Source organism: Miscanthus floridulus, chromosome 5 (genome assembly GCF_019320115.1).
Source record: "Miscanthus floridulus cultivar M001 chromosome 5, ASM1932011v1, whole genome shotgun sequence".
Taxonomy (NCBI): domain Eukaryota; kingdom Viridiplantae; phylum Streptophyta; class Magnoliopsida; order Poales; family Poaceae; genus Miscanthus; species Miscanthus floridulus.
The window spans coordinates 93,459,436-93,474,699 of NC_089584.1; positions in this window are offsets into that span (position 1 = coordinate 93,459,436).

Genomic DNA, 15,264 nt, shown 5'->3' on the forward strand with positions numbered 1-15,264 from the left:
ATTAACTTGAAAGACATATAACTACTCTTCAAAATTAAATTCCCTTGTTGGTTCTAATTTAATTAGAAGATAATCAACTTCATTGCAGCGAAAACACGATAATAAAATGCATTCTATCAGTTCAGGAGCATTTCTTGGTCCTTATCTACTCTCTGAAAATTTGACCACGTTGGTGTAATATTTATCAGAGAGTTAAACCTCAAACTTGAATTCATTATAATATTGTCATCATCAACGTTGGTCAGAAAATGACAATACCATAATCTGACTTAAACAAAACGAACACTCCTCTAATTTAAATTTCCCCGTTGGTTCTAGTTTAATTAGAGGATAAACATAATCATAATTTACTAAATATAACTATTTTTCAAATTAAATTCTCCCATTGGTTCGAATTTAATTAGAAGATAATCAACATTAAACTTTGTAGTAGAAACATAAAAAATATTTATCTACTTTTCAGAAGCATTTTACTTTACTCATTTACTTTCTGAAAAAATTATCCCGTTGGTTTAAATTTTGACAAAGATTCAAAACTTGACAAAATTCATCAAAACTGCTTCTAAAAATAATAAAATAAAACCTTAGTATTTACTGTTCGTTTGGCCCGGCCTGAGAAACATTATGTGGCCTAGCAGTGAAATCCTGCCTGCGTACCCGCGCTCGTGGCCCAACGGCGACCCATTGCGGTGCGCACGCCTGTTCCCCCACACCCAGGCCACAACCTAGGCCTAGGCCGGGAATTCACTTGCCCGCATGGGCTGATTTCGGTCCGAGTGATCTGAGCCGTCCACAGCCATCCAACGGTCATCCGCGCTCCTCGCGAAATCAAAACTCCACGCGGTGGCCGTGAACCCTAACCCTAACTCATTTGAGTTCTTTCTCTCCCCCTTTCTTCTCCTCTTCACCGGCGGCCGCCCATGGCGACTAGAGAAAAAGGGTGGTGGTGCCGCCATGGGGCCCCTCGCTGGTGAGCGTGCTCGCCCGAGGCTGAGCGCACCGCCGTCGAGTGGCCTTGCGATGTTGCCCTTGACCCCATGCAGCTCCGCTCCTGGAATCCTAACCCCCATTTTTTCCTCTACTTCCTCTCCCCCTTCTCACCCGAAACACGGTGGCCATAGAGAAGAGTGATGGCGCTGCCATGGTGCCCTTTGCTAGTGCACGCGTGTGGTCGGAGCCGCGAGCGGCACCGCGGTGGTTCTCTTTATGCCCCCACACGCGCTCTTCCCTAAACCCTAGATCCCTTTCTTCTTTGTCAGCCCTCAAAGCAGCAGACGTGGGAGAAGAAGGGCGACGTCACCGTGGGTCCCCTCACTGGAGCACGCGCTCCCCAGTGGGTGAGCGCGCCGCTGTCGAGCGGTCCTGTGACGGTGCCCTCGGCCGGGGCTCACGTGCACGGCGACGAGTACGGCTCGACTACTTCTTCCGTGCGCGGCAGTAGTGACGGCGGTGAGGAACCGGGTTGTCGGGGACCTAATACTGGGGTACCCTAGAAGGCGGAACCAAAAACCATCGAATGTTAAAAACTTTTGGACGCACAAGAGCACCGTTTCGTCCCTTGTTCAAATGACAGGGGTTTGGTTCCACCTCGCCCGATGCCTTTTTGAGATAGCTCTGCCTCGCCCGAGGGCTTAGGGTTAGTCTCTGTCTCGCCCGACGCCTTTGAGGTGGCTTGGCCTCGCCTGAAGGCTCAGGGCTAGACTCCGTCTCACCCGACGCCTTTGAGGTGGCTCTGCCTCGCCCGAGGGCTCAGGGCTAGACTCTGTCTCGCCCGACGCCTTTGAGGTGGCTCTACCTTGCCCAAGGGCTTAGGGCTAGCCTCCGTCTCACCCGACACCTTTAGGGCGGGCTCGGTCTCGCCTGAGGGCTGAGGGATAGATTCTGCCTCGCCGGACCCCAGAGGGGCAGGGATGGTCTCGCCCTAGAGATAGGGATTGGTCTCCATTTCGCCCGACGGCAAGGAACGAGCCTCACCCTGCTCCATATCTGAAGACCGGATTCATCTTACCTGACAACTTCTCTCCGTTCCCTCAAGATGATAGGTACAGGGCAGGACAAGACGTTTGGGTCAACTGTGGCTCCAAGGACCATACCCTGTGCCCTGGTAGGAAAAGTACTACTAGGGGATGACGGGATAGGTGCTTTAGACCCTTCCGGGTGCCGCAGAGCCCGAAAGGTTGTACAGGTGCATGCTCCTCGCCCTGTAGAGTTGTAGGCGCCGCCTTCAGCCCTAGGACACGAAACCCGATGAAGATATACGACAACTGCTATGCTCTAGAAAAGGATTTACTATCTCCACACATGATGGACATTCCGTCACCATGCTATGCACCCAAGGGAGTGGCACCTGCTTCCTAACCCCTCAGGTCTGCCAAGTCAGAAGGCCTTGACCACGGCATCTCTCCGGACCCTGACCCCTCGTCTCTCCGATAAAGACTCATAGGAACCAAAAGGCGTGCGAAGCAAGGCTAGGAGAGGCCAATAAGTCAAAACCACTATACTACAGCCCATACCCTGCGCAGGGCAGCATTCTGTAATCAACCTGACATTCTACAGAGACATCGATAGTATTGTAGATGCTTATCTTCCTTCGTACTCATCAGAATGAAGAATGAGGCCAGGTAGACATGAGCCACAAGACTAAGTAGAGTATACATCCTAAATCCTCACCCTTGTAAAAGCCAGCCCCTTCCTCTATAAAAGGGGATGCGCTTCCTCCATCAAGGGGGATGGACTTTGAACCGAACAGGAAGACACACATACACACAGTCAAGTTTCTATGAAGCTCTTGACCTCCTTTCAACCCTTCCATCAGAGACTTGGGACCAGTCCCTCTCTCAATCGTTTGTACCCCTTACTACAGACCGTTCACAGTGCTAATAACACGAGCAGCAACAAACTGGACGTAGGGACATTCGGCCCGAACCAGTATAAATCTTGTGTCCTTTAGCGCACCATTTGAGCATAACACGCATTACTATAAATTTACTTGCCGGTGCTCGTACGAAACATCGACAGTTGGCGCGCTAGGTAGGGGTGCCTACGTGTTCCAGAAAAGGCTTTGGATGGCCACCCACGCAATCAGCTGGGCCCCGAGCGCACATCTGCGTTTCGGTGACCTAGATTTCATCATCACACTAGGAGGAGAGCTGACGCTGACTCACACAGCCGCCCCATCTCTCCCTTCCATCGACCTCAGCCGTCTTAGGCTTGAGGGCCCACCGGGCAACTCCCTTGGACCCCAGTCATCAAGTGAGGCCTCGCACAATGTCACCCTATGTCCGGAAGGTCCCGTATGGAGTGCCCCAATAGTGTTTCTGTTTGGTCTCCGCAACGCTGCGGCGACCGCTGGCCACCTTCCGACACTACGTGCAGTTTAGTCACCCACGGACATCGCGTTCATGGGGGCGATTGAGCATGATACAGAGACCCTCTATGGGCTCCTCAACGAGGAACCAGGATCGTTCTCTAGCTCAGATTCTAGTAGAGGGAGCCACCACCCTTCCCAGGAATGCTTCATGATGCAGACCCCCGAGGGTCATGTCGAAAGTGTCAACCCTAACGGCAGATTCGGGGAAGAGACCTAAGGATGGAGCAGCTGAGGGCTCATCAGCAAGAGATCAATAAGGCCGGGCAAGGGCTCGTCTAGGAGTACGCAGACATCAATCGCGAGATTGAATGCCGCAAAGATGGGGGGGCGCGCACGCGCCACGGCCTGCACCATACACCAAAGGATCCTCACCGATGATGGGACCCTACCTCACTTTGCTCGAGCTAGCCAGAACATTGCCATAGCAACCGCCTTGCTGCATGGCCTTTTGGAGGCCGCGACAGCCGAAGATCGCTGGGCCCACAGGGAGATTCACACGTTGCTTGAGCATGCGGCGGCGTAGCAGGCGGAAAGTTTGTTGTCTCGACGATGCGAACCCGACACCAGCCAGCGCACGCCCTCAGTGCGTCCCACCAGGGATGCGTCCATTCACCAAACACCGCCAGCCAGCAGGCAGCCCTCTGCCGTCCCAGTACATCAACGCCTCGGCCATGGCCGCGACGTACGCAACATCATTGATGCTCAGAAATGCACCCATGGCGACGATGGAGAAGCAGCACGCCGCGGCTACCATCCCCGACGTGGCGGACGCTACGACAGCTGTAACACCCTAGGTGTTTGGCTTCCACTAAATTGCATGTCATTTCATAAACATATGCATCATCTATGTCATCACGCCATTGTCACTGAAACATACATATGCAACATTCGCATATTCTGTTTGTTTCGTACTTGATTGCTTATGAATGGTAGTAGTGAAACATGTGAATGCAACATGAGCTTCTCATACCTTAAAACATGGCAATATGGTAGTAATGTGACAAGTGTAAAGTAACAACAAAGTCATGAAACATGTGAAACATTACATTGCAACAATTGGGTGAAATGCTTGTTTTGTTGTTTCATCACATGTGATCATTTGAATGGGTATAACAATTGTGTAAAGTGGTTGATCATGGTCTAATACACCTTAACTACACTTAGGGTAATTGTTTGGACATTGTTCATGTAGATCAAAATGACAAAATTGCCCTTTGGGAGAGGTTTGACTTGAATTGACCCTTTGAGTGCTACTGTTTGACTGTTTCAAAAGACCAGCTTAGAAACTTTGCATGGCTGTGCACTCTTTACCAAAGTTGTAGCTAATTTATCAAGGAACAAAAGTTGTTTTATGATCAACTCATGACAATGTGTGGAACAGCCTCAAACATGGCCCACAAGTCAGAATTCCATGCTGATTTCACACTTAGAAAATATTCTAAGTCATAACTACATTTTCAGTTGGATCAAGCCCACTTTGGTTTGATGTAACTTTTGATCCATGGTGAATTAGATCATGGTCCTTGAAAAGAAGTTGTAGATGGATGGTTGACCTACATTTTTCATGTACACATTTTTTGCAAAGGATCATTGGTTTAGCCGTGTTGACACGATGAATACTCGCTGTCAGTCATAGTCATCGAACACTGAATCGCCATTTTTAGAAAACGGTCAGTGTTGTCATGGCCGACCGGCATAGGAGCCATTCACTGCGTGGCGTTCATGCTTGACCAAAGCCACCACGTCACGCGTTCGCGCTCTAGAAGAGGGCTAGTGCCTGCCCGAACGCACTCGCCAGCCCCATTGCTTCCCTCTCGCCTTCTCCACGCGCAGCACCGAGTCTGCAGCCGCCCTCCATTCTCAACCGAGCATCGCCGTCGTCGTGCATGCTCACCACCATGAAAACGTGTTGCCCAGCTCGTTTGTGGCTTCACAGTGATCTTCTCTACCTTCTCCACCCCACCGTCGATCCGATTGTGCCTTGGTAAGGGTGAATTGCCGTTTTCTTCCACCACCGCCGTGGCTATTCTCATCGGAGATGGCGCTCCACGTGGCTAGTCACCACCGTGGCCTTCCTGTCCTATCTATTTCTTGCGCTAGGTCCTAGGAGCGCTGCTGAAGCTTGTAGGGTCACCATTAGGGGCTGCGACACCGTCGTCTCGCCGGAGCCGACCATGCCACGGCCGTGCGCCGCCATGCTCATCGCTAACCTCGGTAGCCGCACCAATAGCATCAATTGAGGACACTGCTAGATGCGCACTGATGTAGTGAACATCGTAGCACCGTCAGGCTCGCCGGAAGAGTCATCGGCGATGAGCTTCGCCGCCGCCCTGTTCTCCTCCCATGCCTGTCCCTTTGTCATGTGGGACCCGCATGTCAGTCGCTGACGCACGTAGGCGGGAGCCTGGCTAGGCCACGCCGTTGCTGGGCTGCGCTTGCGCACGCGTCATGGGCTGCCATTTCTTCGGGCCGGCCCACCAGTAGTGAATTAGTTCTCTTATTTTGTTTTGTTTTATTATTTCACAGAATTGTGTACATATTTAAAAATATGTAGCTCTTAGATGGTAGATCCAAATGATGTGGTTCTAATTTTGTTGAGTTCATGATAATGTTTAGTTTCTACTAAAAATATAATCCATGTCATGTTCTGTTATGAAAATGGGAGTTTCAATTTATCTCTTTTAATCATGCAAGAAATAGGGGTAATTATATCTTTTTCTAGGTAGCTCCAAATGACATGATTTTTTTTGGTGTACTGCTCATATCATGAATAGCTTGTAGTTAGATTTTCATAAATTTTGGACATTGTATGTAGGAGATAGAAAATTATCTTGTTTGCATGAATGAATCTTGTGTGAATTTTCATAATTTGTCTATAGATCCAGTGAAGGTAAAAATTGGTGAGTACTATTCTTATGCTAGAATGATATTAGGAAAAATAAGAAATCTGTTGCTTGACACTTTTCAATAGGGTTTCCTAATTATGCTAAAAATAGACATGCCACCTTTTATTTTGGGTACAACAAGTTCTGCTTGCTCAATGGCTTTGAAATTTTTATGGTAGTCTATGTGAAGGATGAGATAGCTACTGTAATTTTTGTAGATTTTTATGAATAGTTTTACTATATATTGCTTTAATCACCTAATTAACTAAATAAATTGGAAAAGAATATTAAATAATTTATTTATAAGTTAGCACTATACTTTCTAGTGTTCCTCTGGTATGTGCAACAAGTTGGTAAACTTGGTTTGGTCAAATTAGGCTTTTGCATTATCATTAAATAATTAAGTTAGTAACCCTGTCATTTCTGAACAGATTCTAGGTTTACTGAAATTCGATTTGGTTAACGTAAGAATCATGCTTTGATGTTTACAATTGATTTGTAGAGAATTTCACAAGCTTTCCAGAATGTCCTCATGCAAGTCATTTGGAATTGTAGAACTTTGGTTGTGGTTGAATTAAGGGACTACTCATGTGTATATGAAACTTTAAATGTTAATTTATGTATGCCTTTACTATTTCTAAGTTTGTGATAATGTTCCTAGGTGTTAGGCCTTTAACTGAAGATGAGCATCTTTATCTTAGGTTATGCAAGTTAGGTAAGTAGATCTTGTTCTTCAAGTTAAGTGAGATACATGTTTTAAAGTGATTTGAATAGAGCTATTTTACTTGGTAAACGAGTGTCCAGTGATGCTTTCGTAAACACTTACTGTGATTCATTCATCATGAGCATCATGTCATTCCTTATGCATCCATGATATTTATCTCGTGCATCGGCATGCAATAGGTGTACCGGAGGGAGTAACACTGCTGGAATTCGAGGAATCGAGCGAGCAGCAGCAGCCGACACCAGAGGTTCAGGAGGTGCAGCCTTCAGGAGAAGTGCCAGATGAGGTCACCGTTGAGTGCTCGGATCACCGTCCATGCAACTTTGTGAAAGGCAAGCCCCAGAGCATATTAAGCCTCCTAATTTCCTAAATGCAGTTACAGTATATATATTGTTGCATTAAGTTTAGGTGTTAGATGCAAACACTTGCTGCATTGGTTATCCGATCCTTGTCCAGATATTGATACCCTGAATCCTATGTTGCTCAGGCTCGTGTAGTGCTTAGCCCTACTTAAACGTGGTAGAAGTCAGGTGATTTCCTGTCACCTGCGAGATATAGGAAGATACATATGGCACGGTTGGCTATATTTGCTATCGTGGAAAAGAACCAGTCTTAATTTGAAATGGAGACCGAGCGGAGGCTTGCCGGTTTGCAGTGACTCCGTCTGTGTCGATTAAGGACTGAATCTTGGAGCCTTTCCTATTCATGTTGAACGCATGCCTCTCTCTTAGTTGGCCGGGTCTGGAGACCGACCACAAAGCCGAGTAGCTCACCTCAGGCCGGGAGTCGATAAGTATAAAGTATGCCTTGGAAGGGAGCCATAGGCGTGAGTCCAAGGGCAGGTGATTTAAAAGTCCTGATCGTCCTAGCAGAAGGGTAATCCCTGAGAGCGCTGGCGCTGATCAAACCCACGAAATTGGTTCCTGAGTTGTCCCAAAGGTGACCCACGGCTACCCTTGCAAAGTATGCCAGGGTGAGAGTTAGGAATACCCCCTCAGCTGAGTTGTAATTCGATTCGAGTCGCCGTCTCTCTCGGTTAGTGAGAACTTGACGGGCTTATCTCCAAAGTAGATACACTAAATAATATAATGCTTCGGAAATGATGATATGATGATGACAGCCTTATTATACCTGCTATGGTTAATATTGTTTGCTCCTAATAAGTGAGTGCTCTAGTACAGGTGCTAATCTAGTGGACAGGTAAATGATGTTAAGCTTGATGCTAAGTTTAAATTGGTTACTATAATCATAAGCTCTTTTATGCAACTGTGTCAAGCTAGCCCACCTCATAAGCCTTGCATGATCCTTGGTGTCTTTTATTTCTGGTTTGATGGGTAAGTCTAGCTGAGTACCTTATCGTACTTAGGGTTTATCTCCCACCTGTTGCAGATGACCAGTTCTACTTTGGTTGCTGCAAGTACTGCCTTCTCTCAGCTGGGGATGAAGACTAGACCGTTGGGCGTGGTTTCTACTAGTTCTCGTACCTGATAATGCTTTTGTGGGACATGACTCAGACTTGGCAATGTATTTGAAAACTATGATGTTTTGTACTAAACTATGTTGCTTCCGCACACTCAAACTTGGTTTGTAATATGTTATTTGAACTCTGATGGATGTAATTCGAATGCTACTTATGAAATGTTGTAACGAATGATGTGTTGTGTTGAATCACTACGATCTTGGTTTGTATGTCGAGAGTTGGTTGAAATCCTTCATGATTTTCAGACTACCAGGATTATGGGAGCTTAAGTACAGGAATTTGATCGCTTCGATGATTGTTTTTGTACTTACGTTCTTATGATTTGGTCGGTTCTGTTACAGCTAGCATCAGAGCAAGATTCGACACTAAACATGTCATTTGTGTATTTAAAACAAAAGTATTTGTGAAAATCCTAAATTAAATACTAAGTATTGCCAGTGGTCATATCCCTTATGCCCAAATAAGGACTCTTAGGTGGCTTATTAAAGAACTAACTTGGGGGTTCCTACTTATTTCTTTTTCGTTGTCCATACGGCGTGCTATTGTATGGATGCCATCCGCTTGGGTGGTAATGTATGGATCAAAATACCTCTACGCTCTGGTAAGTGGGAGTTGTGAGAGCATGACCGTCCAACCGTCGGTCTAGGGGAGAGTAGTTGTGGTTGCTCGCATACTTACATGTCCAATCATGAATCTATGAGAGTACTTAAATGTGGGTATCTCTGACGGGTAGCTGTGATACTAGAGTATATGCATCAGGGGATGTATGTATGAAAGTATTTAGTTTACTGCTTGCTTTTTATGCATTTTGGGAAATTACTGGGCTGAAATGAAATTTTCTGCAGGTACACTAACAACGTATTGTTGTAGATCGACTAGCTACCGTATATGAGAGAACGTATGTGTGCCACCGTATATTTCGCTAGCCTTTAAATTTTTCTAGGTTTGTGAGGACGTACGGATCGTGCATGCATCATGTTCAAAGCATACATGGCATTTCTTTCATTACTCCCTCCTTTAAAATATGATTGTCCCGACTAATTAAATTTCGTATCCCTTAAATGATTCTCCCCTTATGTTGCAACTTTTTTCTACAGATGGCGTGTATGAAACTCACTACTCGCAAGTCCGCTGGGGGCAGGGTGCCTCGTCACCGGTTAGCTCCTCGTGAGCCCCATCCTGAGCCTACTGAGGCAGAAAGGCTGAGGACAGAGCTGGCCCAGGTGACTGCTGAGAGGAATGCGGCTCAGCACCGTTTGGAGCAAGTAACACAGGAATAGGACCAAGAGACCCTTGAGGTTCAGAGGTTGACAGTTGCTCACCGCAACTGTGAATGTTTGTTGATTCATGTGATGAACCAATGGAATGAAGCCTGGCACGAAGAGAATGTGTTGAGAGCACGACAGGTGGAGCTAGAGCAGCAAGTGGCAGTTGCTGAAGAGTACAATGACCATCTCCATGAGGAGGTTCACCTGTTACACAATCAACTTCACCCTCTCCTGCCACCTGATGATGAGGATGAGATGGGCTCTGGTGTCATCATGGCTGAAGATGATGATGGCATTGAGGTTAATGGACCTGAGGACGTTCCACCTGATGAGGAGGAAGATGAGGAGTTAGAGCCTGCTAGTGATGAAGATGGAGGAGAGATCTTCGACACTGACTCTGAGGACGATGCGTAGTTTAGCTTACTACTTAGCTAATGCGCTAGAGCTAGTCTTTTGTTGATCCTCATGCATGAACGAGTAGCTTTATATCAAGTTAATCATTGGGATGTAATATCGAACCCTATGTTATCCTTGATGTAAGTTTGGAACCTCTATGGCTTCGATGTAACCTATCGAACGTGTTATGCCCCACGTATGTGAGCTTTTGATGAATTTCATCTTTGCGGTCTATAGATCTCGCTGTTGGTTAAGTTCATCGTATTTATGTGTCAATTGATGCGCTTAATGAGTTGTGTGATTGTGATGAATGATTGTGCCTCTGTTGATTATATAAATGTATTCTCTCCAATGGACTCAGTTTGGCATAATTATACAATTCATCTACAAAAATTTCCACATCGTCAGTGCTCATTGGCTATACATTTTGTAGATGGCTTATAACCTTCATCGTGGTCATAGCATGGGAGATAAGGAACAACCACCTCCTCCACCGCCCACACCAGCTGAGCTAATGCAGACAGTCGTGGAAAGTCAGCGCATGCTAGCTGAGGCTATGCGCCATATGGCTAACCGTGAGGATCGGCATGTCCGCCAGGGACCTGAGTCGAACTAGTACAACAACTTTAAGGACTTCATGGACACAAAGCCTCCTATCTTTCGTGAGGTAGAAGAACCATTACAAGCTGATGAATGGTTGGGCATGATAGAGCAAAGGTTTGGATTGCTCTATTTGACAAAAGGCATGAAGGCTTCATATGTAGGACACCAGCTCCAAGGCCCTACAGGCATCTGGTGGACCCATCATAGGACCACCTTCCCTGCTAATGTTGAGATCGTTTGGGACCAGTTCTAGGTAGCTTTTAGGGGACACTTTATCCCTCCTGGTCTCATGGCCATTAAGCATACCGAGTTTATGAAGCTAACCCAAGGCAACAAGAGTCTTAATGAATACCTCCAGGCATTCAACAACCTGGCAAGGTATGCTCCCGAGTTCATGGATACTGACGCTAAAAGAATAGCTAGCTTCAAGAGGGGACTTTCCCCTAAACTGATGAAGTCTATGGGCAACTACAAGTGTGTCACCTTCAATGAGTTTATCAGTGACACCCTAACTTAGGAGAATAATGATAAGATATATGCCGCTTCCAAGAACCGTAAAAGAAACTTTGAGGCTAGTTCTTCTCAGTCTAAGGCACCAGTGGTATCCAAGACCCCATATCATCTACCCAATGCTAATGTCCAGTACCGCCCACCTCAGAAGAAGAATCAAGCTAAAACTGGTTTCCGCAAGGGGTACACAATTTCCTTGCCAAAGAATACCTCTAGGCAGGGCAGCTCTAATGCCCCACCAGTTAACAGGCCGTGCTAGAACAGTAACCAGCCTAGTCACTAGGCAAATAAGTGTCCCTATCCTCCCAAGAATGCTTAAGGAAATGTCCGTCAGGGGCATGTTCACTACACGACTATGGAGGAAATTCCTGCTGGTGAAGTGGTCACCACTGGTAAGTTCCTTGTTAATGATCACCCTACAGTTGTGCTCTTTGATTCGGGTGCTTCGCTTTCCTTTATGAGTTCTACTTTTGTGTCTATGCATAAGATGAATGTGATTACAATTGTCAAGGATGGTTATTGTATTAGTGCTGCTAGAAATAATATCCTGACTAACCAAGTAGTTAAAGATGTAAAGCTTGAGATTGGGGATCGAGAGTTCCTTACGGATCTTGTAGTTCTACCGGGGGTAGGAATCGATGTAATCCTAGGAATGAAGTGGATGAGTGAGAATGGAGTGTTGATTGATACATCAACCCATGTGGTAATGTTGAGGGATCCTATGGATAAGAAGGGTTTTCTAGTACAGTTACCTCGTGATATCTCTATCCACAATATAGCCAATGCTACCCTAGCCAAAGCCATTAAGGATCTATCAATTGTCTGTGAGTTTCTAGATGTCTTCCCTGATGACTTGCCTGGATTACCTCTGGACCGTGATGTAGAATTCAAGATAGAACTCATTCTGGGTACGGCTCCTATTTCTCGAAGGCCCTATAGAATGCCACCCAATGAGTTGGCTGAGTTGAAGAGTTAGTTAAATGAGCTACTAAAGAAAGGCTTGATTCAGCCTAGTTCTTCTCCTTGGGGTTGTCCGGCTATATTTGTGAAGAAGAAGGATGAGTCTCTACGCATGTGCGTGGATTATCGCCCCCTTAATGCTGTTACTATCAAGAACAAATACCCTCTTCCTCACATTGATATTCTGTTTGATCAGCTCTCTCAAGCTAAGGTATTCTCCAAGATCGATTTGAGGTCTGGCTACCATCAGATCAAAATTTGTCCTAAAGATATACCTAAGACATCTTTCTCTACTCGTTATGGCTTGTTCGAATACCTCGTCATGTCCTTTGGGTTGACAAATGCTTTGGCACACTTTATGTACCTAATGAATTATGTATTCATGCCAGAATTGGACAAATTCGACATTGTGTTTATTGATGATATCTTTGTATATTCTTAGAATGAAGAAGAGCATGCTGAACATCTGAGAATTGTTTTAACTCGGTTACGTGACAACCAGCTTTATGCTAAGTTCAGCAAGTGCGAATTCTGGTTGAACAAGATACCTTTTCTAGGTCATGTGTTATCTGGTGATGGAATTTCAGTTGACCCTACTAAGGTGCAAGAAGTCCTAGAGTGGAAGGCACCTACTACGGTCACAGAAGTCCGAAGTTTCCTGGGTTTGGCTGGCTATTATCGTCGCTTTATCCTAGATTTCTCTAAAATCGCCAAGCCCATGACTCGACTACTTCAAAAGGATGAGAAGTTTGTGTGGACTCCGAAGTGTGAAGAGGCTTTCCACACTTTGCGGACCTTACTAACCTCTGCTCCTGTATTGGCATAACCTGACATCGAGAATCCTTTTGATGTCTACTGTGACGCATGTGGCACCGGTTTGGGGTGTGTTCTTATGCAGGAGGGCTGAGTAATTGCTTATGCTTCGCGCCAGCTTCGAAAGCATGAAGTCAACTATCCTACCCATGACTTAGAGCTAGCCGCAGTTGTTCATGCCCTGAAGATTTGGAGACATTACTTGCTGGATAATGTGTGCAACATCTATACTAACCATAAAAGCCTCAAGTACATCTTTACTCAACCCGAGTTGAACATGCGTCAACGACGATGGTTAGAATTAATCAAAGACTACAACCTTCAAGTGCACTACCATCCTGGTAAAGCAAATGTGGTTGCTGATGCCTTAAGCAGAAAGGCCCATTGCAATTCCTTAGTTAGTGAAGACTTTCATCTGGCACACCTCCTTCATCCTGTAGTACTCCACAATATCACTGTGGATTGCTCTCTTAGAAGTCGAATTATCGAACTCCAGAAGACTGATGTGGGTGTGTTTCACATCAAGCGGAAGATGAAAGAGAAAGAGACCAAGCACTTTAGGGTCGATGACAAAGGAATTCTCTAGTTTAATGATAGGCTTGTGGTACCCAAAGACAAAGAACTTAGAAATCAAATTATGGTTGAAGCCCATTCTTCTAAATTGTCCATCCATCCTAGTAGCAGTAAAATGTATCAAGATCTCAAGCCGTATTATTAGTGGACCAAGATGAAGAAAGAAATTGCAGCTTACGTGGCAAAGTGTGATAACTGTTGCAGAGTCAAGGCTATTCACATGAGTCCTGGATTATTGCAGCCACTCTCTATTCCTGGCTGGAAGTGGGAAGAAATTAGCATGGATTTCATTGTTGGATTACCCACTACCAAAAAGGGTTGTGATTCCATCTGGGTTATCGTAGATCACCTAACTAAATCTGCTCACTTTATTCCAGTCAAGTCTACCTATCACCCTCACAATTATGCCGAGATTTACTTTCAACAAGTGGTATGTCTCCATGGTGTACCCAAATCCATTATTTCTGATAGAGGACCGCAATTCACGGCTCGCTTTTGGGAGTGCTTACATCAGAATCTTGGCACTCATTTAATCCGTAGTTCTGCCTATCATCCACAAACATCAGGACAGACTGAGCGTGTTAATCAAATTCTTGAAGACATGCTTAGAGCTTGTCTTATCTCTTGCAAAGGCTCTTGGGAGGACTGGTTACCTCTCGCTGAATTCTCTTATAACAACAGTTATCAAGAGAGTATCAAAATGGCTCCTTTTGAAGCTCTTTATGGCCACAAGTGTAGAACTCCTTTGAACTGGGTGGAACCCGGGGAAAGAAGATTCTATGGTATTGACTTTGTAAAAGAAGCCAAAGAGCAAGTCTGAACTATACAGAAGAATATGACTATCGCATAGGCTAGACAAAAGAGCTACGCTGACAAGAGAAGAAAACCTATTGAGTTTGAAGTAGGTGATCATGTTTATCTAAAGGTATCCCCTATGAAAGGAGTCAAGCGTTTTGGAATTAAAAGGAAGCTAGAGCCTCGATATGTTGGACCTTACCGCACTATCGAGAAAAGTGGAAGAGTAGCCTATAAACTCGATCTACCACGTGAAATGGGAGCTATATTTCTGGTATTCCATGTGTCCTAGCTGAAGAAGTGTCTCTGTATTTCCGAGGAAAGAATAGCAACAAGGAAAGTCAACTTGAAATCTGATCTTTCTTATGAGGAGAAGCCCATGCAAGTTCTAGATACTCAAGAAAGAGTGACTCATACACGAGTAGTTAAGTTATACAAGGTAGTTTGGAGTAATCATAGTGAACGGGATGCAATCTGGGAGCGGGAAGATTATTTAAAGGAAAATCATCCAACTTTCTATACTAAATGGTATGCATTCCAAATCTTAGGATGAGATTTTTCTAAGGGGGGAGGGCTGTAACACCTTAGGTGTTTGGCTTCCACTAAATTGCATGTCATTTCATAAACATATGCATCATCTATGTCATCATGCCATTGTCACTGAAACATACATATGCAACATTCGCATATTCTATTTGTTTCGTAATTGATTGCTTATGAATGGTAGTAGTGAAACATGTGAATGCAACATGAGCTTCTCATACCTTGAAACATGGCAATATGGTAGTAATGTGACAAGTGTAAAGTAACAACAAAGTCATGAAACATGTGAAACATTGCATTGCAACAATTGGGTGAAATGCTTGTTTTGTTGTTTCATCACATGT